Source organism: Sus scrofa, chromosome 11 (genome assembly GCF_054392235.1).
Source record: "Sus scrofa isolate SSC_HxYL_T2T_F1_AM1 chromosome 11, Sscrofa_HxYL_maternal_Yorkshire_Landrace_v2.0, whole genome shotgun sequence".
Taxonomy (NCBI): Eukaryota; Metazoa; Chordata; class Mammalia; order Artiodactyla; family Suidae; genus Sus; species Sus scrofa.
This window is the reverse complement of record NC_139393.1, coordinates 19,596,501-19,621,072: the sequence shown is the minus strand read 5'-3', so window position 1 is coordinate 19,621,072 and position 24,572 is coordinate 19,596,501. Positions and strand designations below refer to the sequence as shown.

The 24,572-nt window shown below is 47.5% G+C and overlaps 1 protein-coding gene and 1 long non-coding RNA gene across 17 annotated transcripts in view; one reads left to right on the top strand and one right to left on the bottom strand.

The window, feature by feature from the left end:
• The window catches only part of LOC146398569 (uncharacterized), a 121,575-nt gene that overhangs the window by 42,797 nt on the left and 54,206 nt on the right, over positions 1 to 24,572 (bottom strand). Inside the window, exon 1 of one of the 9 annotated variants that reach the window (XM_084981744.1) lies at positions 12,010 to 12,067. The exons of the other annotated variants lie outside the window; for them this stretch is intronic. The gene's annotated coding sequence lies outside the window, so the exon portion shown is untranslated. Of the gene's footprint in view, positions 1 to 12,009; positions 12,068 to 24,572 lie in introns of those variants that run through there. 9 annotated transcript variants of the gene reach the window in all.
• Positions 4,494 to 23,976, top strand: LOC110255759 (uncharacterized). 8 transcript variants are annotated; one of them, XR_014819441.1, is made up of 6 exons: positions 4,494 to 4,745; positions 7,152 to 7,208; positions 13,114 to 13,279; positions 15,875 to 16,083; positions 19,076 to 19,180; positions 19,997 to 23,976. It is a non-coding gene; the product is annotated as an uncharacterized LOC110255759 (long non-coding RNA). The 8 variants fall into 8 exon arrangements; XR_014819440.1 differs by having other exon boundaries at positions 6,953 to 7,208; positions 21,530 to 23,976; XR_014819439.1 differs by having other exon boundaries at positions 6,953 to 7,208.

Sequence of the window (24,572 nt, the reverse complement as noted above, 5' to 3'; positions counted from 1 at the left end):
TGTGACACCCAGTTGTCTTGCATGTTTAACCAAAAGCTTTCCTGGAGCTGGAAGTAGCATGACTGTCCAACCATCAAACATTTATTTGAGCACTCAGTACTGGGCACTGTCAGGCTCTGGAAATCAAAAAATTGGCCAAAATAAATAAATGAATAAAAAAGGCAAAAAAAAATTAAAATAAAACTATTGTTTCAACTCTGGAGAAATGTGCCTTTTCACACAGGGATTTTGGTTTTGATCAAACAGCTACTCCCTACTCAAGTCCACAAATGCTAAAGCTCATTATTCTAATGGAAATTGTCTGAAGGCAAACCAGGAAATGGCCTAGAAAGAACGGGTGCGCGCGCATCCTTTTCAGCCTGTTAACGTTTTGCCAATGCTGCCCCCTGCAGGTCAAAGGTAGAACCTCAGCTCAGCAGTTTGTACCAACTCCCCCACACCCACTAGTGATAAAGAAGTGGAAGGTCCAGGGATCCCCAGACTTCGCTCGTAACCTCCTGCAGATAGTTTCGAACAATCATTCCCCCCTCACATTTTAAAGCTGACATCTGGATTTGTATCATCAATTTCACGTGTAAAGGATGAACTTTCCCACACATTTTCTGTGTTTTACCTAATTGCAGATCAAGCTCACCCAGTTTATGAAAAACGCTCTCCGTATCTCTTTAGGGGCAAAGTCAGCCCTCACTGCCAAAGTAGCTGACAAGTCAGAATCGATTTCTGACAGGAAAGAAAAAACGTTTACTTGACTATTATACATTTAGGAAATTTTTTTTTGGTAGCACTCTTATCTCAGACTGAGGCTGGGCTGCACGGGTGACTATGGCACTGCCTCATCAGGACTTCCTTCCAGAAAACTCCCTTTGCTTTGCTCTCCTGGGACTTTTCTCCCTTAGATCTGAAGTTTTCTTTGGTGCTGTTGTTTGGGGCCTGTTTTTCACACACCGGGGCCCTGTGTGTGGTAAGGTGTGGGGTGCTCAGAGATGTGTGTCTTTCTTCTGTTTAGCAGGAAAAGGGTGATGCTGAAAGGGGAGATGTGAGCAAACCAAGGGCAGCCCATCAAAGAGCCATCCCATCCACCTCTCAGGCAGTTTTCGGAAGGAGAACACAGATGTTGAGAATGGGGGAGATGACTTCCAGAGACTGACCTAAGGGGCCTCGTCCTCCAGAGTGCACACGGCTGACCTCATTCCCCTGAGGAGCACGGCCACCTGAGAGCCATTCTCAGGCCACAGCCAGGGTCCCAGAGGTCACTTATGTTCCCATGGCTGCCCTTACGCCTCCACGTTTGCTCTGGCCTTTGCAGACAATGGCTTTCCTCCCGGGTTCCCTGGAGAGCAGTCCGGAGATGTGCCTCTGTTATTGTTTAAAGGTTAGGCTCCCTGCAAAGTAAGTCTTCCTTCTCTGTCTCTTTTCAGTCCCCAGAGCTGCTTAGCAAAAAGTAAGTGCCACTTTACAGCAGCTCTTTGAAGAGGTTGACAGGTCAAGAGATGTCCCATCTGGACAAAGAGTCCAGTGTGGATGTAGGTAATGAAGCCAGGGGGCTGGGTGAGGGGGGGATGCCAGGAAAATCTACTCTCTCCGTCAGGGCGCCTTGAACGTGAGACTAGGCCATTCCAGGGCCTGCACCACCTGACCCCAGGCTATTTTTCCAGGCCGAGCTCCTGCATCCCCTGCCTCCTCCTGAAGGGACTGGAACAGACATCCCCACACACCCTATGCCGTCCCCTCTGTCTGGCTTGCCTTGACCCTTGTCTTGATCTGTCAAAAGCCACTTTCGAGGCTAAAATACTATTTCCTGATTATTCCCCAGTAGAAGCCTCTCTCCTTCATCTTTTTTTTTTTTTTGTCTTTTTTTCCATATGCATACCCATGGCATATGGAAGTTCCCAGGCTAGGGGTCGAATTGGAGCCGTAGCCGCTGGCATACGCCACAGCCAGAGCAATGCAGGATCCGAGCCATGTCTGAGAACTTCAACACAGCTCACGGCAATGCCGGATCCTTAACCCACCGAGCGAGGCCAGGGATCGAACCTGTGTCCTCATGGATGCTAGTCAGAGTCGTTTCCACTGAGCCACGACGGGAACTCCCCTCCTTTTGGTTAATCCTATAACATTCTGTACTGTTTGAGGCATTATATTTTGCTTTGTGTTATAATTACTTAACTACATGTCTCATGGCCCTTTGAGGACAGAGGAGATTCATCTTATTTCCTAGTGTCTAGCTCAATCTCTGGTACGGAGCAGGGGCTCAGAAAGTATTTCCTGTCCCAAGTCCACCCCATACCACTGTAGGCCGTGTGAGTTTATACAATACACCTTCTGAGTAAAGGCAGATTGTGTTTCCTCATATCAAAGCAAGCATTTCTTCTTATCACACATCTAAAGGATGACAGGATGAGTTCTGAAATTTGGTAGTTTCTTCTAGAATTCCAGCCAAAGGCATCTGTGAGGATAAAGGAGTTCTAAGGTGTGATCAGGGATTTTGTTGTGGCTAATGGCACACTTTGGGTGGCATTTCTAAAGCATTGCCTAGTGCTTCTGGTTGGTAGACCTGAGCTGAGTGACGGAGGGCTGTGCATCAAGGCAAAAGTCAGGCAGCTCAGCCTGGTTCATGGTTTTTTTTCCTCTCCTGTAGGAGATATTCCGTTCAAGACCCAGATTCATTCATTGATTTATGTAATTTTTAAAACCTACCAAATACCCAAAGATCTTTGGGAATGTTTCCAAATTTTATCAAAGACACAGAAATACAATAAACAGAAATCAAACTTCATGGCAATTCCCTAAGCATATTTTAACCCCCAACTAAAAGTTATGTTTAAATGATGGTTACGGACCATCACTTCATGGAGACAGGATGAAAAATAGAAGAGATTAAAAATTTCCAGCTAAATCATATCTAAATTGGCAGGGACCAAGTTCATTTAGATATTCAAAAATTTGCAGATAAAGAAGAAAGTAGCGGGAATGGTTCTGCAATGCAGTGTTTTTCAAAATAAATCAACTTGGCCAAACCCCAAAACTGAGAAAATGGGAGCTGTGTGATTTGTCTGATACGCAATGCATAAAGAATTATGCCTCTGGAAAAATTATTTTATTTGACCCCATGAGAATGAAAGTCTTAGCTATCAAAAAAGAAAGCACATTTTTGGATGGAACTATGTGCCAAGCCATATGGCACAGCATGACAGTCTCCTGCCTGGGAACTTCTTGTCCCAGTTTTTCTGCCACTAACCAGCTGAGTGACTCTGCCTGAAGATCTGCCCATTTTTATACTTGAAAAACTGAACATTGGCCAATGAGGGCAGAGAGGAACACTGTGGGTTGCTAATTAGTCTTACTAAAGAGTCACCCACTTTTTCGATGCTAAAGTTAAGAGAATTCATCCACCAACTTCCTCACCCAACGTGCCCTTCTTCCCTGGACATCTACTCCAAGCTCTGTGCACCTGATTCTTGAGTATTTGGCAGCCAGGGTGTTCCCATGGAAACCAGTTCTACTCTGGGAGAGTTTTCCAATCTGGCTATAAATTGGGGTTATGAGGGCAGCCTCCATCCTGCCAAAAAACAAAGCCATCCTTTCATAGGAGCAAGAAGCTCATGCTTTACCACATGTTTATCCAACATCCTCCATAAAAACCCTTTGTGGTGTTGACTGGATCACCTCTCACTGACCTTTCTCTTATGTTCTAAATGTTCTTCTCATGCCAAGCTTATGGAGAGTTTTTACTCTTACTGCAATAGTAGGGTTGTCAGATTTAACAAATAAAAATACAGAATATCCAGCAAAATTTGCACTTGAGATAAACAACAAGGAATTTTTAAGTATACAATATTTGGGACATACATTAAAAAATTATTTGTTTGAAGTTGAATATAACGGGGTCTCTTGTTGGCAGTTCTATGTTCAAACATCCTAATTTTCACATCCACTGGAATGTTTGTTTCTTCCGTTTCTTTCTCATAATCCATTACTACTTTGCTGATCTAAAGAGAACACGCAATCTCCCTCCCTCAAAAGTTATCAAAAACACCTAATAGATACACTTTTCATTAATAACTGTGCTGACATTTGTGTGTTCTCTGAGAACTACCACTATGACTGGCTTTCAGTATTTACCTCATTATTTCTGTCTCTATCACCACTTGTCTCACTTTCTTAAATAAAAAAGAAAAATCCTTTATTTCAACCATGGGATGTGAAGGACAGGGGTTCTCAAATCCCATGAGTTCCGAATCAGAGAAAAGAATGGCCACTCGGTACCCACTCTTTCTGTTGCTAAGTAGCGTCTGTAGGAAGTGAAGATGGCTCAGCTGTGGTAAACACTTGGGGAAGGCAACTGAGTTTCCCTTTTTCCAGTTAATAATCTGGGGGATGGCTTGGGAATCGGCAACACCCAAAGTCTTCACGGCTGGCTTCTACCCTGGCCATTGTCTCCGTCAAGCACTTCCGCCTCCAGGAAGGCTGCGGCCCCGCCCCAGGGTCTGGCCAGAGGCCAGAGAGCAGAGTCTGTGTGGAAAGCTGCTGATGGACTCTGGGTTCGATGGCCTAACACGAGCTGGTGCCACACTCCGGGAGGTGACAAGGAGCTAATTACATGGAGGAAAGAGAGCCAGCAGAAGAGGTCATTGCAAAGGGTGGATTTCTTCCTGATTAACTGCGCGGGGAGACACAACCGGAAGGAACAGTACGGGGCAGTGTTTGTGCCATCGGAGATAAGCACCACGTATCTGGCGAGGCGGGTAAGCATGTTTTGACTTCTTAAATGAAATAAGTTACTTATAACTTGGCCACACACATAGTTCAAAAACCACCACCAAGAAACAACCAGGAAGTGAACACGGGTAGATATTTGATGTCTGGGCAAGAGACGTGAAGGATGGAGGAGGCAGAATTCCTGGGGCCACTGGAAGCAAGCTAGGCAGAGAGCACATTTTAGAAGCACTTAGCGGGAGTTCCATTGTGGCTCAGTGGGAATGAACTTGACTAGTATCCATGAGGACGAGGGTTCAATCCCGGGCCTTGCTCAGTGCGTTAAGGATCCCACATTGCCTTGGGCTGTGGTGCAGTGAGCCAGGTCGCAGATGTGGTTCAGATCTGGTGTGGCTGTGGCTGTGGCTGTGGCCGGCAGCTGCAGCTCCGGTTCAGCCCCTAGCCTGGGAACTTCCATATGTTGTGGGTGCGGCCCTAGGGGAAAAAAAAAAGGAAAAGAAAAGAAAAAAGAAACACAGGAACAGACTCTCCAAATCCCCCTGGACTGACTCATGACTTGGACACAAGAGAGAGGGCACCTCTCGCAGGATCAAGTCTCCAACTTCAAGGTCCCCACAGTCCAGCCCAGCCTCATGTCCCAGCCTGTCCCTCAGATCTCTCTTGCTTGCTGAGTGAGGGGTGGGGTCAGTCGGGAGATCACAGGTGTTGAACCTGTCTTAGCTGGCACTCCCTCTGTTAACACGCACCACCTCCTGCTTACCCCACCCAGCCAGGCAGCAGGGCCTCCTTGAGTTCCCAGGCCACGCCTGGTGTTTTTCCTCCCAAGCTTCTAGTAGGAAGGCCCCCTCCTTTCCAGCTCTCTCTTCATAGCCCCTCTCTTCCCCAACCCATCTTGTCTGTTCTAAGCCTCTGTTCTTGTTAGCTTGACTCTGAGTCTAGCAAACGAGTGGGCATGAAACTTCCCTAGCTATGAACACGCCTCTTAACCTATTTTTCTACCTCCATCTTCTGGATTTAAACATAACCTGGGACAGAGTAGGTTAGTTGTGACTAGTTGTGGATGGATGGGTGGATGAATGGGTAGGTGGGTGAGTGGATAGATAAATGGATGGATGGATGGATGGATGGGTGGGTGGATGGATGGGTGGGTACCTCAGAGATCAACACCAAGAACCAATATTTCAAGGCTTGGTGAACACATTTTTCCAGGGCAGCAGAAAGTATTCTGAAAACCAGTGATGCCTAAGATGCTGCTCATTGCAATGACGATGGATGGCGCAAATCACTTCCCCACAGATGGTTTCTGTTTGCAGAACAGAGTTCTAGGTCCAACCCTGGGAAGGGTCCCAACCCCACCACACCTTCCCCCTCCCCCAACTGAGGGAAGTAGCCAAGTATAGGATGGGTTTTAGTCTGTGTGGCTGGGTGGGTGGGGTGAGGAGTGAATAAAGAGAGAAGGGGCAAAGTAGGGTCAAGTGGTAGCTTTGCTTGACGCCTGGAATTCAGAGGGGCGCCTCTCTCAGCAGGATGGCGGCTGAATGCTGCTTTGGAGCAAACATCCCCTCCCCCACTCTCAACATCGTGCTCCTTCCGTGTATGTCTTTGACTCTGTTTTGGCCTCTGTGTCGCCTTGATCTGAGCCCTCACGAGGGTGTCAGGTGATGTTTCCCCATTTACCTGAGTGTGTATCACACCTGTGTATGTGATGTGTCTGTGGGTCTGCGAGCTTTGCCCTGGATTCTGGTTGGGAGGTCGGTTCTCATGTCTGCTGGGCGGCTCCTCAGGGCTGGTGGCCCTCCCATTGCCTGCCTGCACACAGACTGAAGGAAAGTCCTTGGCAAATTGTGTTTGGGGACATAGCCTTTATTTTATTTCATTTTTTCTCTTTAGGGCCACACCCGTGGCATATGGAAGTTCCCAGGCTAGGGGTTGCATCGGAGCCATAGCCGCCAGCCTACACCACTGCCACAGCAACTTGGGATCCAAGCCACACCTGTGACCCACACCAGAGCTCATGGCAACGCCGGATCCTTAACCCACTGAGCAAGGCCAGGGATCGAACCTGTATCCTCAGGGATCCTAGTCAGGTTTATTAACCGCTGAGCCACAAAGGGAACTCCTTGGGGACATAGCCTTTAAACTGCCACCACAGCATAGAATTAGGGGGTTTAGAGATAAGGGGCTAAGTGGACCTTGCGCTTTCTTCCATTTACCATCATGTGTAATCTTTCTGCAGGACCCTGGCGGATGAGCATTATAATTTCCCCACTTTTCACATGAAGAATCTGAGAAGCAGAAAGCTGAGAGGGGATTCAAGTCCTTAGTTCTGGCTTTTCTGCTCTATTTTTTTTTTTTTTTCTTTTTTGGCTTGGAGGTCTCTCATGGCTATCATTTAATTTCTTTCTTTCTTTCTTTTTTTTTAATCTTGTCCACAGCATGTGAGGACGTTCCTGGGCCAGGAATTGAACCCTTGCCACAGCAGTGACAATGCTGTATCCTTAACCTGCTAAGCCACCAGGGAGCTCCTCACTTATTTTATGCAGTAGCTGAAACTAAGAATGTATTTTCTATAATCCCTTTGTGTGTCTGATAAAACAAATACCTGCTTGTTGGTTGGCACATCTCTCAAACCTCCAGGAGACTATGAAGTGGGTATTTCTGCATCCCCAAGGGCCTCCCTCTCTGAACTAGATCTCTGAGGTAACCCTTGGTGAACAGTTTGAAGCCGGACCCCAGGATTCATCAAGGCTATTCATTTCTTGAAGCTTCCTGTCTCTTCTCAAGGGTCTGCCTCAGGCCTGCCTTTGCTTCACTGGATCATTTCCAGGAAGCTTTCCGCAGTGTGCCGTGAGAAGCCTGAAGGCTGCTACAGCTGGGGACACGCCAGCCTGCTGTGTGTGCATTGTCTCAGGGCCTGGCTCAGCCCTCTAGGGGACCCAACCCATCCTCTCCTGGTTTCTCATTTACTGCGGGAAAAGTATCTCTTTTCCGGGGGATTTTTTTCTGTTTTTGGCTTTTCTTTTTTTAGGGCCGCTCCTGTGGCATATGGAGGTACCCAGGCCAGGGGTGGGAGGGGAGCTGCAGCTGCCGGCCTCCACACCACAGCCACAGCAACCTAGGATCCAAGCTGTGTCTGGGGCCTACAACACGGCTCACGGCAATGCCGGATCCTCAATCCACTGATCGGGGCCAGGGACTGAACTCGCGTCCTCATGGATAGCAGTTGGGTTCATTACTGGTGAGCCACAGTGGGAACTCCCTTTTTTCCCTTTTTCCCTCATCCTGTTTCTGCTTGGGGAGTGAGTACAGAGGTGGGTGGGAGGGAGGAAAATCGGAAAGGAAAATCACTTTGCTGGAATAAGCGGATGAGTCTTCCCACTGAGATGATTTCCTCAGGTGACAGGCTGTGAGGCTTAGGAGACTGGCAGCAAGATTCTGTGGCCACCCAAGTCATTCTTGCAAACCAGGCACACCAGGGATTAGCTTTCTGGCTGTCAGGGAAGGATTTGTCAGGGTAGCTAAGTGTTTTGATTAATTAACTTAAAGCTGGGATCCTGTATAAATGCAAATTGTCATACCTCCTCTCACCCACTGAGTGCCTCTCTCAGACCAAAATGGGTAGGAGCCGAGGAAGAAGAGGTGGAGCTGGAATCACTGCCTGGCTGTGACTCCATCTGCAGTGGTCTCTGGGGGAGGAGGGCGACTCCGCTTGTGCAAGCGCCACTGTCACAATCCAGCACTGCAAAACGGGACCACGTGAGGAGGAGGCTCACCCTTTGCCACCATGTTCAGCTCCTGACCTTAACCGAAAGAGGAACACAGCGTGGCCATCAGAAATCTTTTAGAGGGATGTCGACACCCTTCCAATCTCTGAACGTACAAAGGCACGTGCACTTGGGCAGTTTTTCAGTACCTCTGATTCTGACCTCATCCTTCTTGGACAGTGGTGTTTATTTTTATTTGCATGCAGGGTCAAGTGTACGGTGGGGAAAGGAGGCCTCACAGGGTGGCAGGAGCAGATGCAGCGCCCTGTCCACACACACCAGAAAGCTTGAAGGGAAAGGCGGGAAGAGCCAGGAGGCTGGCCACACATCCCCAGGTGCCATTGACTGCTTGGGTGAACTTGGGCATGAAACCTAACTGCTGGGGCCACCAGTCATCAGTGGACATGGGGCTCACCTCACAGGAAGGCTGAGGAACCTCAGTAAGATGTGTCTGCAAATGGCTCAGCACGACACACACGATAACTGCTTAACAAATACTCGCTTGTACTTGACCATGACTCTGTCCCATCTGAATTTATTTGCTTTTGATAACTTTGCTCCCAGAACCTGCAGAGGGTGGCAGAGCGCTGCTGTTGGCGGTCCCTTCTTCCTGCCTTTTCTCAGGGCTTGTAAAACTGGTTTAATTGCTTTTAAAATCAGAAGAAAAAAAAAGCCACATTAAAAAAATAACTCTTCTGGAATTTGTTGTCCATATGCTTTTAAAATTTTTATTTATTTATTGCTTTTTAGGACCACACCTGTGGCATATGGATGTTCCCAGGCCAGGGGTCAAATCGGAGCTGCAGCCTGGGCCACAGCCAAGCAGTGCCGGATCCTTTAACCCACTGAGCAAGGCCAGGGATTGAACCCACATCCTTATGGATACTAGTCAGGTTTGTTACCGCTGAGCCACAATGGGAACTCCCAAAAAACAGATTTTAATGAATATATAGCAATGAATCCACCCAGGATTATACTAATCTTTATGCCAGCAGAGTCACCAAATAACATTTACAATATTTTTTCAGTGGAGGAAAGGACCGCAAAAGTCTTAATTGGGCCCTGCAGGTTCCAGAACTCACAGGGGTTGGCAGCTAGGTCTGGCTTTTGGCAAAGGTCAGGGGGCTGAACCCACCAAGTCCCTGAGGGGAAAGTAGGAGACATCCTTTATCTGCCACGGAAAAGCACAGACCTTTTTCCTAGAGCAAACTCAGTGCTCAGACATGCAGAACAAATAGCTCCTGTTTGCCCAGGTCACTGCACAGGCGGAGTCTGAGGGGAAATCTTGCAGTGAGAGCGTGGGGCTGTGGGGACAGTCCTGGATTCAGCGTGGAGGACAAAGGGGGCCACACGCGGCATTTTTCAAACAGCTGAAGCTCGCATCTTACATCCTGTACGAGTGCTTCTTAATGCCAGCCATTTTGGAAGGAAACCTCTTTATAATGTGCCTAGCCTTCTCTGATAAGCTGAGCATTTTAAACATTTATGAGTGCTATGCACACACACACACACACATGCACACACACATACACACATTAAGTCCAATAGCCCTGAAAGATTAAGACAAATAAGAGGGTTCCCCGCTTCACATTTCAGTCTTTCTGGGTTCCTTATCCTGCTCCTTGAAGGCAATTATCTTCAACCCTTCTAAGCCCCTTCTATTTTTTCTGTATTTAACTGGATGTTTCTAAGGAAGAGACACATACAGCTATTTCCCAACTTGTCAGTTTCAGATGGTAGCTACGACTGTCCTGCTGTGGTGGGCGAAAGTTTAGCTACCTGACACCCCCCATCCCCTCCCCCTCTGACCTCAGTTCTCTCTCCTGCAGCTGCCAATGAAGTTATATATTGTTTACTAAATCTGTATTTAGAATATCCATTATTGGAGTTCCCGTTGTGGCTCAGTGGAAATGAATCTAACATCCATGAGGACGCAGGTTCAATCCCTGGCCTTCCTCAGTGGGTTAAGGATCTGGCATTGTCGTGAGCTGTGGTGCAGGTGGCAGATGTAGCTCGGATCCCTTGTTGCTGTGGCTATGGTATAGGCTGGCAGCTATGGCTCCGCTTGGGCCCTTAGCCTGGGAACTTCCATATGCTGCAGGTGTGGCCCTAAAAAGAAAAAAGAAAAAAAAAAAAAGGAATATTCATTATTAGCACGGTGGAAATGTCCACTGCTGAGCTCACAATTATATTCCCTTTCTTATACGGTATGTAGAGTGTCCAGAGTTAATATTTGCCTTACGTTTCATGTTTGCTTGGTTATCTTTTTCTGCTGCTCTTTAATTCTTTCTAAAGAGGCCAAGTGATCTGTAAAACATGATCACAGCCATCAGGCAATCTATCGGTTCCTCTCATTCCTCTGGAGTCCTGCCGGAAAATGGGGTGGTTTCTCCCCATCCAGGTGGCTGCCCTGCCAGGCTCCTGGCTTCCCTCCTCACTGCTCTCCTGAGTGGGGTCCTAGTTCTGGATCCACTGCCTTGCCCTTCCTTCCTGGACTCATCTTTCCCCTTTCTTCTCACATTTGCTCTTTTGACTGGCAGCTTTTTGAGAAAGCAGACACGAGACATACAACCTTTCCAGATTTTGGGCATCTGAAAATGTCTCAAATCTACATATTCACTTATAGCCTGGTGTCCTAGAATTTTGAAACATCTCTCCAAGATCGTCTAGCTTCCAGGGGTGTTGTGAAACCCAGTCATTTTGCTTCTTGGTCCTTTCCATCTGATTGGAAGCATTTAGCATGTTCTCTTTACACCAGGAATCCTGCAGTTTCGAGATGCTGTGCCGTGGGGGTCTTTTTCACTTATTGTTTTGGATAGTTAGTGGGCTCCTTTCAACCCAGAGACTGATTCCCTTCAGCCTGGTTACATGTTCTCGTATTCACTCCTTGAAATTTTCTTCCCTCTATTCTCTCAAGTCTCCCTTCCTCTCATCTCCTACTAGTCCGATACTGTACCACCGGATATCAATCCCCTAATTTTCTTACCCCTTCCCAAGTATCAATCTCTTTGTCTTATTGTTCTACTTTCTGTGCCATCATAATCTAAGTTCTACACAAATAACAACCCCTGAATGTCCAAAATCTTTTAGCATCTTCTAAAACTGTGTTAGAGTTCCCATCGTGGCTCAGTGGTTAACGAATCCGACTAGGAACCATGAGGTTGCGGGTTCGGTCCCCCACCTTGCTCAGTGGGTTAAGGATCCCCATTGCTGTGGCTGTGGTATAGGCTGGTGGCTACAGCTCCGATTGGACCCCTAGCCTGGGAACCTCCACGTGCCGCGGGAGCAACCCTAGAAAAGGCAAAAAGATAAAAAAATAAAATAAGACTGTTGACACTTCTTGCCCATCATTGTTTCCTCTAGTGTCCTCCTGATCTTTGTGGATTTATACTTTTAAAATTCCTTGACTTTAGTGGGGTTTTCAGAACGATTTTGGGAAGCAGTGCTGGTGGGGTTAGGGACAGAGTAGAGGTTTTAGCACTGTGGCTACTTGGTGCTTTTGTTCCTATCTTACTGCTGATCGGCTTACCCTTGAGGACCTGGACACACCAGTGGGTTCAGTCACTACCCTCCGCTTGAAGTTGACCCTAACGGGAGAGGATAGAGGGAGAGGATATAACAGAAGATTTCTAGACGGGGTCCTACAAAGTCAGCTCGAATTCCTGCTCCGTTCTTCACCGAGCAGCGTCAGCTGAGTCCAGGCACTGAAATTCAGTGCACCGTGTCCTCTTCTGTGAAACGGCTCTCTCATCCTTACTGTGTTTCTGACAAGTGGTTATCATGAGCATCAAGATCCAGAGATACCAGAGAACAAAACAAGCGGTGACCAGAGGGGAAGGGGTGGGAGGAGGGACAAAACAGATGAAAGAGATTAAGAAGCACAAACTACTAAGCACCAAATAAATAAGTTACAAAGACATAAAGTACAGCACAGGGAATATAGTCAATATTTTATAAGACCTTGCTATGGCATATTTCTATAAAAATACAGAATTAGTATCTTGTACACTTGAAACTAATATTGTAAGTCAAGAATATTTTTTCCTTAAAAAAGTTTTTAATGGAGTTCCCGTCGTGGCACAGTGGTTAACGAATCCGACTAGGAACCATGAGGTTGCGGGTTCGGTCCCTGCCCTTGCTCAGTGGGTTAACAATCCGGCGTTGCCGTGATCTGTGGTGTAGGTTGCAGATGCGGCTCGGATCCCGCGTTGCTGTGGCTCTGGCGTAGGCCGGTGGCTACAGCTCCGATTCAACCCCTAGCCTGGGAACCCCCATATGCCGTGGGAGCGGCCCAAGAAATAGCAACAACAACAACAACAACAGACAAAAAGACAAAAAAAAAAAAAAAAAAAAAAAAAGTTTTTACTGAGGTATACTTGATTTACAATGCTGTATTAGTTTCAGTTATACAGCAAAGTGATCCAGTTATACATATATATCAGCGATACTGTAATAATAAGAAAGAGCAATATCACATGTAAGAGTGTTGTTAACCCATAAGACGTTATGAAAATGTTAGACTTGACAATGAACAGTGTAGCTGTTTGCTCAAGGGGATCTCGTGTTTGGAGGCAGAGCATGGGTTTTTTTTTACTTCCTGGCTGCCTGCATGTTCCATGACTCCTTGTTACAGACAGTGACTAAACTCCTGGGAGCCTTGAACTTGGAAACTCAGCTGCCCTTTGTGGAGGAAACGAGGGTGAATCACCATGTGCTCAAGAGTACCTCCCCCAAGACTCTAGCAAGTCTCCCCCACGTTCAAGTGAGGTGACCAGGGGTCAAGATGCAGGCATCAGGAGGTAGGTGTGATCAAGAAAGTTAGAGCTGGCTTGTACCTTGTCTGAAGGGGAAAAAAATGTGACAGCCCAAGGGCAGATCTGCAGAGTAAAGCGAGGTCAGGGAGCTGAGTGTGCTCGATGTCTTCAGGGTCATCCAGCCAAAAATGCCAGTGGAGCACATCTGCTTGGCAGCTCTGTATTCTTAGCAGAGATGACGGCTGGATCGGGCCGCACAAGAGGACAACCAAGTCCTCCTTATCCTCATTTGATGAAGGAACTCTTCATGCTTTCAACGAATGGTCATCGAGCACATGCTCTGTGCCGGGCATTCTTTTTAGGAGCCTGATACCCCGCTGAACAAGAAAGGCAAAGAGGCCTGCCCTTCTGGAGCTTACTTTCCATGAAGAAGTAACTTTTGGAGTGATTATTCACCATGCTAGGGGTTGGAGTGAGAGTAATAAGGGCTCATACTGGCCCCCTAGGAACTCAGTTAATGGATCTGGCTCCCAATTGCATTGTTTTGGAGGAAGAGAAGGGTTGATTAGCTAATTCTGATACCCGGTCCCCTAGGCATTCTAAAAATTAATTAATTGCATTCTGGTCTCTAGTGAGTTTGGTCTGAGCTTGGAGTAGCCCCAAGATTGGGCTTCTAGACACAAAGAACATATAAACAGTCCCTGGGAAGAGCCAATCCCCAAAAGTTGATTTTCCTTAGCTACTCCAGGCCTGAATGTTCTTCTAGAATCACCCTCTCACATCCCTTTCTCTCTCTGACCTCGACAGAGATGTTTGTGAGGTCCTCTTGCGGCTGGTGGTGCAGTGTGTTAAGGATCCCGAGTTGTCACTGCGGCTTGCGTCACTGCTGTGGTGTGGGTTGGATCCCTGGCTCAGGAAATTTCATATGCTGTGGGCATGGCCACCGCCCCCCCCAACCAGAGATGTTTGTTCTGTCATCCTGAATCATCCTGCTTCTTGCAGAGCACACATAAGAGTGGATAAAAGGGAGTTTTCATATATTCAGATATTTCTCAATTTCTGTTACATACCAGACCCTGTGCCCTCAGAGGAGCGACCCTGGCAGAGGCCCCCCCGGGGCCCAGCTCCTGCTGGAGGCCTGCTCCCTTCCATGCCAGGCTGGCCCTCTCTGCAGCCTGACGGAGGAAGTAAATGGCCAATCTGCGAGCACGTTCCTCGGGAATGAATCTCCCCAGTGTCCTAACCTTACTTCTTTAAATGCCAAAAAAGTTTTTATTCTAACTAGTTTTGACCAAACTATTTTATTTTTTTAGGGGCGCACCCATCACATATGGAGGTTGCCAGGCTAGGGATCAAACCCGAGCTACAGTTGCCAGAATACACCACAGCCACAGCAAGGCCAGATCCCAGCTGCATCTGCAACCTACACCACAGGTCATGGCAACACCAGATCCTTAACCCACTGAGTGAGGCCAGGGATCAAACCCACATCGTCTGATTTGTTTCCATGGAGCCACGACAGGACTCCCCAAATTATTCTAAATGCGCTGTACACCCCTGCCTTATAACACAGGAACTCAGCATAATTGCATCTTTTCTTAAAAAGGGTCAATCACTGGGAATACCTGGCAGTACCCTGGGCTAGAATCTAGGTCAGCAGTTCTCAAAAGTGTGTTCCTGGACCGGCAGCATCAGCATTTCCAAAACGTGTTAGAAATGCACTTTCTCGGGTTCCCTAGACCCCCCGAGTCCGACATGCTAGGGGTAAAATTGGAAATTCAGGACTAAATCTGAAATTCTGAATCTGAAAATCAGGATGCCCCTCATATTTATTTTCTCTATTTATTCTATTCTATTCTAATTTTTTTTTTACCTTTTCCCAGGTGATTCTGGAGTTCACTCCTATTTTCCAAGGCCTGATATGGGGATGCCCTCTGCGACCAAGGCCGGGTGGGGTCTTGCATTCTGCCTCACACCCACAGGCCGCTTGACTCTTTGCAGGAGGGGTTCCTGCCACCTTCCTGTAAATTCTGTCTCCCTGAGGGCCGTCAGGGTTTATTCCTCAGGGCTGCCAGCAGTGTGCCTCTAATTTGTGTCCCTTCGAATCTGCTCCTCCAGTCTGCTCTCTACTGGGAAACCAGATCACCAGTCATAACTTCATTATGCAGAAAGCAGGAGTAAATTCCAGGGCTGCTGGAGCCTCTTGTTGGTAATTTGATCTTTTGCTTTCCTGACATTTGGCAGAGTGGAGAGAACGCAGGTTCTGGAGTCCGAGGAGCCTAGATTTCAGGGCAGACCCCCTCTCACCTGAGGAGTCTGCTGGCTGCTGAGTATGTCTATTCCGATTATGCAGGAAACAACCACAGGGAGGTTCCGGGACTCCCTGCGCCCACTGTGAGACAGGTCTGAGCTAACGCGCCCTTGCTCTCCGGGCCTCCACCAGCCTCTGCTCTGACTGGTGAACCACAGTGATGTGCTGGTCTCCTGGAAGTGGTGTCAATGGAGAGTTAGTGTCCAATGATCCCTGAATGTCTGATTATTTCCTTTTCCCCAGTGCAGAGTCACCGGGCCAGAGGCTAAAGGTCCCTCTGGAGAAGGCTGGGGCAAAGATTAACAGTATACATATTTTTTTCTTTTCAGGGCTGAGCCAGCAACATATAGACGTCCCCCAGCTAGGAGTCAAATCGGAGCTGGAGCTACCCGCCTACACCACAGCCACGGCAACACCAGATCCAAGCGGCATCTTTCACCTACACCACAGCTTGTGGCAACGCCAGATCCTTAACCCACTGAGGGAGGCCAGGGATTGAACCCACATCTTCATGGATACTAGTTGGGCTCTTTACTCAGTAAGTCACAACAGGAACTCCAGTATACACTTTTAGCAGTGTAGCTGGGTCCTTCCTCAAGAGGTACCCCTCCTTTTACTGTGATCTTGGCAGAGTTAGAACAAGGACTACCTGGCACCAATGATGTGCTCAACAAGGCTGGTTCCTTTTTTCTTGGCTGGGAGGTACGGGAGGGGATTAATCACTGGGGAAGGTGGTACGGGCTGGGAATGCTACAATGAGGTAGAACTGACTTGGAGTCTTGGCTTTGCCACTTCTTAGTGACTGAAGAGGGTTGACTTGGGTCCTCCCCCAAAAGATATGTCTAAGTCCTAACTAACTCCTGATACATGGGAATGTGACCTTATTCGGAAATAAGGTCTTCGCAGAAGTCATGAAATTAAGGATCTAGAGATGAGGTCATCCTGGCCTTCAAGTGGCAAATCCAATGGCTGGTGTCCTTCTAAGAGAAAGGAGAGAGAGATCTAACATACACGGAGGCACATGGAGGGGAAGGCCTTGGGGGGAGGGAGGTGGGCATTGGGGTGCTGCATCTGCAAACTGAGCAAGGCCAAGGTCGGCTGCTGCCAACGGGAGGGGGGCGGGGGAGGAGTCTTTCCTGGATGCTCCCAAAGCAGCCACCCCCCCGCCCCCCGAATTTTTCACTCCTGGCTTCAAATACCGTGAGAGGATGCATTTCTGTTGTTTCAGACCGAGTCGGGGGCAATTTTTTAATGGAGCCCAAGGAAACTAATAGAGCAAACTTGTACCATTTTCTGAATTTATCTAGTCCAATGTGCTCATCTGTGAGATGGTAACACCCACTTCCTGAGAGGATGTTTCTTTTAGAAAAATTTAAATGCTTCCTCAAGATACTGCCTTCAGGGATTCTGGGGTATGGTTTTGTGTTTTATCCACATGGTGACCATGAACTCAATGGAGAATGAATTTCAGAGAGATTCTATGAAATCTTGCATGATTTCGGTGCAAAAGGTTAAGAAAAGAGGAGTGTGAATTAGTAGAACAAGCGAGCTGCCTGAGCACTCCTGTATGAGATACGTGTCTCCCACCTAAGTCAGCCATTGCGAAATGACTTCGTTCCCTCCTGGAAAGCTGAGTCCCAGGGGCTGGGGTGGGGTGGGGGGTCCCACAGTGGGCGGCTGTGTCAAGCTGCCCTCACCTCGGATAAACACAAGCACCGTTGCTCTCCTCTGGGTCCTTTGTGTTGATGCTGTGCTTTGACACGAAATGCCAGACTGCATGGAGGGTCTTTAACTGTAAACAGTATTTTCCAGTGGAGCAAGAAGATCTGCTGCTGCAGGAGCCCAGAATTTCCCTAACTTACCATCACGGTTCTGCCTGTCCCTCATGATGGCAGGCGAGCATGTCACTGCTTAACCTGCAAGTCTGCAAGAGCAGTTGCTGGTACAGGTGCAGGAGCCACCTGATGCTGTGGCCCCAGATCACTTGTCCTTGTCACTAGGAGGATGCCTATTAAAGAAGCCCTGGACTCTCCAGGATAATCAAATCTTATGCTTATCGGAAAGGAGGTGGGGTAGAAACTTAATTTATTAGAAACTACTCTGTGCCAGGAACAATGTTAGTTGCATTTACATACATTTTCTCATTTAATCCTCATTTGATTAACTTGGAAAGATCCCAGCTCAAACTGGATCTGAGGGACGTGGCCTCAAGATGCGCTGACCAGGAACACAGCCTTCACCGGCTCTGCCCTAAGATGCCTTTTATTCAGGAATCACAGTTTTGCCTCAACAGAATCATTCATTCATTTCCACTTACTCACTCAGCAGGTATTTACTAAGTTCTTTCTGCGTGTCAGCTTTCAGGGACCCAACAGCCAGAAATCTCCATTCTGAGGGGCTTATATTCTAGCCTGGGGAGAAGACACACTAGATTGGGAAACTGTATGATTTGTGCAAGGGTGCTGTGCAAGATGGAAAAAAACAGAGCAGGATACTGAGGTGGGGGAGTGTAGGGATTGGTAGATACAATTTTTTTTTTGTTTTTTGTTTTTGTTTTTTTGTCTTTTTGCCTTTTCTAGGGCTGCTCCCACAGCATATGGAGGTTCCCAGGCTAGGGGTGGAATCGGAGCTGTAGGGGCCAGCCTACACCACAGCCGCAGCAACACGGATCTGAGCCGAGTCTGTGACCTACACCACAGCTCACGGTAATGCCGGACCCTTAACCCACTGAGCGAGGCCAGGGATCGAACACGCAACCTCATGGTTCCTAGTCGGATTTGTTAACCACTGGGCCACGACGGGAACTTCTGGTAGATTACAATTTTGACTGGTGGCCAAGGTGCGCCTCATTGAGAAAATGACACTTTTGAAAAGACTTGAGGCGGGTGAGGGAGGAGCCTTTCAATGCAGAGGCAGAGCACGTCGGCTTGGCCAAGAAATAGCAAGAGGCCCTGCAGACAGTGTGGACGAGGGGAGAGGTGGAGGCCAGAAGAGGAGATGGTGCAGGACCTTGTCAGCAGCCGTGAGGACTCTGACGGGGAGGGCCCTGGGGGGTTCTGACTGGGGGAGGGAAATGATGGAATCACGCTGAACAGGCTCACTCTCGGGTCTATGCTGACGCGGATTGTAGAGGGCAGCAGTCATTTCTTCGGGCTGCCACAGCAGAGTGCCACAACCTGGGTGCTTTAAAACAATAGAAGTCTTTTCTCTCACGGTTCTGGAGCCTAGAAGTCTGAAATCAAAGTGTCAGTAGGGCCATGCTCCCTCTGAAGGCGCTAGGAAAGAATCCTTCTTGGCCTCTTCTAGCTCTGCTGGTTCCTGGCATTCCTTGATGTTCCTTGGCTTGTGGTAGCAAAATTCCAGTCTCTGCCCCTGTGTCCACTTGGCCTTCTTCCCTCAATCTCTGGGTCTCTAGATCTCCCTCTGCTTATTAAGGACAGCAGCCATCGGATGCAGGCATGGGAACTGACCTCATTGTAACTTGATCACAGCTGCAAAATCCCTCTTTCCACATAATGTCATCTTCACAGGTACTGGATGTTAGGACGTCAACCTATCTTAACAGGATTCCAAGCCTCATCAAGGGTCAAGGCTGGAAACAGGGAGTCCAGCTGAGAAGGAATGGCAGCAATCAGGTGAGAGAGATTAGTGGCTTGGATCTGAGGTGCAATAGAAGAGTAGCGAGAAGTGGCCCAACCCTGGATATTTAAAAAAAATCAGAGTCCAAAGTATTTTCTGACATGTTGGAAATCAAAAAGAGAGGCATCAAAGATATCTCAGGGTGTTTCACCTGAGCACTTGGAAGGCTGTCATTAATTGACATGGGGAGGCTGTGGGAAGAGCAGGTTTGGGATGTGAAGGTTAGATGTTTGACTTTGAACATGTTTAATTTAAGATGTCTCTCAGACATCTCACTGAAGATGTTGAGTAGAAAATTGAATATAGAAATCTGGGGTAAGGGGAAAGAAGCTGAAAAAGAAAATATATATTCTGTACACCTGAAAGTCACATGACATTGTAAATCAAATATACTTCAATTAAACAAACAAAAACAAAACAAGAAAGCTATCTAAATTTCAAAAAAGTAAAGAGAGGAAATCCAGGGTAGTTTAGAGAGAGGTCTGAGCTAGAAACGTAATTGAGAGCCATGGGCACAGACAGTCAGTTCCCTGTCTTGGCCATTGTGTGGGCACTATAGCAGAAAAACAGGGGCTTGAACACTACAACTGGATATGTGGAAGTCATTCTGATGTCAAAGAGTAAAGTGTTTGCTAGGCTTCTTATTAGCACAGTCCCCAAAGTCACTCACCCTATCATAGGAAGTGAATCTGACAAGGAAACAAAGTCACTTAAGACAACAGGTAAAATGAACTGAGCTCCTATTATCTGCCAGATTTATTCCATAAACTTTTCCTTCTCTTTCTTTTTTTTCCTCCTGGTCATACCCACAGCAGATGCAAGTTCCTGGGCCAGGGACTGAATCAGAGCCACTGATGTGGCAACTCCAGATCCTTTACTGTGCTGGGGGTCCAACCCACACCTCTGCAGTGATCCGAGCTGCTGCAGAGACAGTGCTGGATCCTTGACTCGCTGTGCCACATCAGGAATTCCCATAAGCTTTTTTATTTAACACCTACAGTAACCTTCTGAGATTGGTACTATTTTTTATCCCAACTTGCAGAGAAAAGGACCTAATTTTAGCGTGGTGACTCACCCAGGGACATCCAGTTTCCATGTGGCACAGTGGAGACTTAAAGCCACGCCTGTCTGAGGGTAGGAATGCAGATATTGGGCCTTGTGTTATTTAACCTCACAAGCATCTGTACTCATTTCGCAGAACTGTCCCTAGGAAAGGACCTCCCACTTGGGGTACATTTCTCAAACTACCTCCAATTTCCTCTAGCTTTATGTCAGGCCCAACAACTCTGCTTGTTATTCTTTCTGTTGTTTGCTTGTTTGTTTGTTTTTTAAGGACCACACCTGCGGTATATGGAAGTTCCCAGGCTAGTAGTTGAAACAGACCCATAGCCACAGCAACACCAGATCCAAGCCGCATCTGCAAACTACACTGCAGCTCGTGGCAACACTGGACCAGGGCTCGAACCCGCATCCTCACGGATACTAGTCAGATTCTTAACCCACTGAGCCTCAACAGGAATTCCGACTACTTGTTATTCTTAACCAGCGATGACCCTCAACCCCTCATCTCTGACAAGAGGCAAGGATTTCCTATAGGTGGGTTTAAAGGTTTGTGTTCAGGAAGGAAGGCTTTCCAGCCTTCAGGCAGGTGACATCAGGCCTGTCAGCCTCCAGCTGAAGCACAGGACTGTGCCTGGCCGCCGTACCTGTCTGTACCCTTGCGGCAGGGGTCAGAACTGCAGCTCCATGTTCTTTGGAGCCAGGGCAATTCAGCTGCAAGTGTCCACCAAGCAGCTCCTGGTCTCCTTGCTCCGGACCCCTAGTCATGCTGGACACTGCCTTGGTCCTCTGGCAACACCAGGACCTCTAGAGGAGGACATAGTCGAGTGTCTTAGTCTGACTTTGGCTATTTTTTTCTCTTCTTTTTTAGGTCCGCACCTGCAGCATATGGATATTCCCAGGCTGGAGGTCAAATCGGAGCTGCAGTTGCCGGCCTACACCACAGCCACGGCAACATGATCCGAGCTGCATCTGTGACTTACACCACAGCTTGTAGCAACACTAGATCCTTAAGCCACTGAGTGAGGCCAGGGGTTGAATCTGAATCTGCATGTATACTAGTTGGGTTCTTAACCTGCTGAGCCACAATGGGAACTCCCCTTATTTGTTTATTTATTTGCTTTTTAGGGGGCTGCTGGTTTATCTTCACTCACCTCTCAGTATTGGCTGATCACTTAGTGCTGACAGCAGCCAGCTCCTCCTTACCCTCTGCTCTCACGCCCACTGGCTCTCTGTGCCCCTAGGCTTTTCATTATTTTATTTACTTATTTATTTTTGCTTTTTAGGCATATGGAAGTTCCCAGGCTAGGGGTCAAATTGGAGCTACACCTGCCGGCCTACGCCACAGCCACAAGTGGGGATCTAAGCCACGTCTGCAACCTACATCACAGCTCACAGCAATGCCAGATCCCTGACCCACTGAGCAAGCCCACAGATCGAACCCGCATCCTCATGGATACTAGTCAGTTTCGTTTCCACTGCACCACGATGGGAACTCCAGACACTACCTTTTTACAAGGAAGTTGAAGCATAGAGAGACATAACTTTCCCAAAGTCATACAGCTAACGGGTGAGACTGATGGAGCTTGAACCCAGACCCTCTCCCTCCAGGACCCAGGCTGCCGATCCGACTGGACTTCACCATGGACACTCCATCCCCCATCCCACTTGGTGTTTTCTTTGTAACGATAAGTACAATGGCAATTATCACTGCAACCAGAGCCCTCACTACTTGTGCCTATCACCCCATCCCAATTTAGATAAGGAGGCCCAAGGCAAATCAGAGCACATTCCCACTGTTGCTGGATATAGTCCACCCCTCCTTCCCTCCCTCCGCCCCCTCCCCCCTTCCTTGCTTCCAAATAACAGACTTGGAACAAGATGGCAGCCTCACAGAAGTGGGTCATGGGGATTGTGTCACACAGCAAGCACAAGGTCAGCTTTGGCTTCTGCTCGCTGAACAACTACTCCTGGTCTGGGTGACTTAGCAGTGACAGACCCTGGTAAACACACTGTCAGAGGACACCCAGTGATGATTTTCTAACTTCATTCCTTTGCAATTTCTTAGGAAAAGTTGGCTAGAAGGGTCCTTGGCTAGAAGTTGACTTCACTCCTGTGGAATTTCTTAGGAAAGTTGGCTAGAACGACCCATCACAGTGTCCAGAAGGGTCCTTGGCACTTCTGCGCTGGCTGGTCAACACAGGACGGAGGTGGCAAAAGGGAAGGGATGTGAGGTACATCCAGATGGCTTATGATTCAAGACCGTTGTTTTATCCATTTTAGTTTCTATATATAACCAATTTATACGGGAGTCTAAAATCATGTGTCTAAAACATAATATAGTCTTATTTTTCCTAGTAATTTTGCCCAGCTGGCGTTTTCCCAACACCAGCTTCTGTGCACTTGGCTTTCCTAGGTGAGGAAGGGGCTCTATGTGCTCCGCTGAAGCCATGCAGGGTTCTTCGAGATGAGAGGCAGTCATAATGTTCCCTTTCCTTTCTTCTGAAATTCTGAGTGAGAGAAGCAGGTACCCTCAGTGGCTTCACACCTGTGTAGGTGTTAGATGTGGTTTAGTGCATCCTCTGCAGAGTAATCCCTCCCTCTCTGCACCAGGGTCTCCCCAAGAGCAGCAGGGTGACCCTGGGGTGCAAGGTGTCAGTAGCTTCATCTATGGGTTGCCATGGGGCCCAGGAGAGTGCCTCCCACTCAGTGTGTCTTCAGCTGCCTTTACAGACTAGCTACCATGCAGCAGGTGTCAGCAACATGAAGTGCAGCCAGAAGCAGCCAGAGCACACGGCTGAGAGGGTGGGGCTAAGAAGGGAATCTGGCTTTTGTGGTTGAGATTGGACTCGTGATAAATGACTATCTCCGGTGCTTCTCCAGGAAGCTGACAAGTGGGGAGTTTCATTTTATTTTTTGTGGTATCCAAAAGTGTCATTTCCTACTAGCCATGCTCGGTACTGCTATGTTCAATAGTGGGTCTTGACACATGGTTTCTTTATGGATCTCATTTTATTTTTATTTTATTTTTGTCTTTTTAGAACCCTACCTGTGGCATACAGAGGTTCTCAGGCTAGGAGTCGAATTGGAACTACAGCTGCAGGCCTACACCACAACCACAGCAACGTTGGATCCAAGCTGCATCTGCGACCGACCCCACAGCTCACAGCAATGCCAGATCCTTAACCCACTGAGTGAGGCCAGGGATCGAACCCACGTCCTCATGGATACTAGTCAGATTCATTAACTGCTGAGCCACAAGGGGAACTCCTGACACATGGTTTTCAAAGGGACTACAGCTATAGGTTCTTAAATAAGGGCTAAGTGAGTTTTAAGAATGACAAATCACTTATAAGCATATTCACGGTCCAGAAAGAAACACAGAGAAAAGTATTAATATCTCTATCCCAATGATAATAAATATAACCCTCATTTAGAGATGCCCTTGCTTCCATGGTGGAGGGTCTTCAGGGAGTGGTTGGGATGCTGTACATTCTACTTAATTTGAGGCTACTGTCTGCACATGGAGCCCACAGAGCTCATCTCTTGAGAGCATTTTATTACCTTTAAAAATTGAGACATAATTCACACACCATAAAATTCACCATTTGAAAGTAGACAATTCAGTTCTTGTATAACTGAGTCATTTTGTTGTACAGAAGAAATTATCTCAACATTGTAAATCAACTATACTTTAATAAAACTTTAAAAATGAAAAAAAAAAAAAAACAAACCCACCCAATTTCAGAGTTCTTGCTGTGGCAAAATGAGACTGGCGGCATGTGGGCGGTATCAGTACCAGGATGCAGGTTCGATCCCCAGCCCCGGTAGTGGTTGCAACTGTGCCTCTGTTTTGATCCCTGGCCTGGGAACTCCACATGCCATGAGGCAGCCAAAAAAAAAAAAAAAAAAAGAAGTTAAAAAAAAAGAAAGAAAAAAGAGAACACCCAATCTGGAGGTCCTTTGTGGCTCAGCAGACTAAGGATCTGGTGCTGTCACTGCTGCAGCTCAGGTCGCTGCTGTGCCATGGATTCAATCCCTGGCCAGGGAACATCCACATACCACAGGCAAGGTCCAACCCCCAACCCCAACCCCAACCCCAAAATGATGTTGGATTAAATGGGTGTGTGGAATAATACATAAAATAGAACACTACAAATTTAAAAAATAAAAATAAAGATTATGCATTTCAGTGGCATCTAGACAGTTTACAAGGCTGTACAACCATCACAGATATATCCAAATATGGATATCCCACATGTTGTTTATCCACTCAACAGCAGATGTGCACTTGAGCTATTTCCATGACGTCATGATTAATGGTACTGT